This window comes from Orycteropus afer, unplaced genomic scaffold, assembly GCF_000298275.1.
Source record: "Orycteropus afer afer isolate SDZICR_OR568_19922 unplaced genomic scaffold, OryAfe1.0 scaffold00005, whole genome shotgun sequence".
NCBI lineage: Eukaryota > Metazoa > Chordata > Mammalia > Tubulidentata > Orycteropodidae > Orycteropus > Orycteropus afer.
This window is the reverse complement of record NW_006921592.1, coordinates 11,614,058-11,615,135: the sequence shown is the minus strand read 5'-3', so window position 1 is coordinate 11,615,135 and position 1,078 is coordinate 11,614,058.

Below are 1,078 nucleotides of genomic sequence, written 5' to 3'. Positions count from 1 at the left end.
TCAAGAGTTGTTAGAGCAAAGGTGGGAGATTTTAAATAGTTCATCTAAAAAGCTGTATCAACATACACTTCCTTCAATAATGACTTGAGAACACCCATTTCCTTACATTTTCCCCAGTATTAGCTATTACCATCCTTAATACCTACCATTAAGAAATGGTATGTCATTTTAATTCCGCTGGTAACTTATGAAGTTGTATCTCTTTATATGGTTATTATCTATTCATATTTCCTCTTTATAACAAAATTATTTTATTTCCTTTGCCCATTTTTTGTTTGCTTTGTTGGTAATCTTTATATTAAGAATCTTAAAACTTCAATTATATTACACATAAATCACCAATCTTATGTCTTTTATTTATGATGTCTAACTGTGTATACAGAAGTTTTGTATTTTTTAAATGTAGTTGAATCTGTTTTTTCTTTCATGACTACAGGTTTTGTGTCTTTTCCTCCTCACACTACATTCATAAAAATAAGTTTTCCAGTATTTTCTTCTAGTTCTTTTGATATTTACATGTTTAATTCATCTGGATTTTGTTCTGTCTATGTGCATTCTCTCTCAAGTGAACTTCATACTAACGTATTGTTGTTTTCATTGTGTTTGAGTGAAAATACACAGAATAAATTGGTTTTCCATTTCAACAATTCATACATACTTTGTTTTGTGACATGGGTTACAATCCCCACAATGTAACATCTCTCTTTCCATTTCCTCATTTTTTTTTAAGATACACAATTTATCACAAAATTTGTTTAAAACAAAACAAAACAAAACACAACATCCTAAAAACCCAAAATTTACTATTGATACTAATTCCTAGGAGTTTGCTGTATTACCTTACATAAGTCGAGAAGTTAAAGAAACCATTAAATATTTAGAAACATTCAACATCAGAAGCTTTAAAGTCTAACTGTATGTACTAAAACCAAACCAAACGCACTGCCACCCAGTCAGATCTGACTCATAGCGACACCTCCTTGGATTTCTGAGGCGGTATCACTATGGAAGTAGATTGCCCAATCTTCCTTCCAAGGAGTGGCTGGTGGGTTTGAACTACCAGACTTCTGATTAGCAG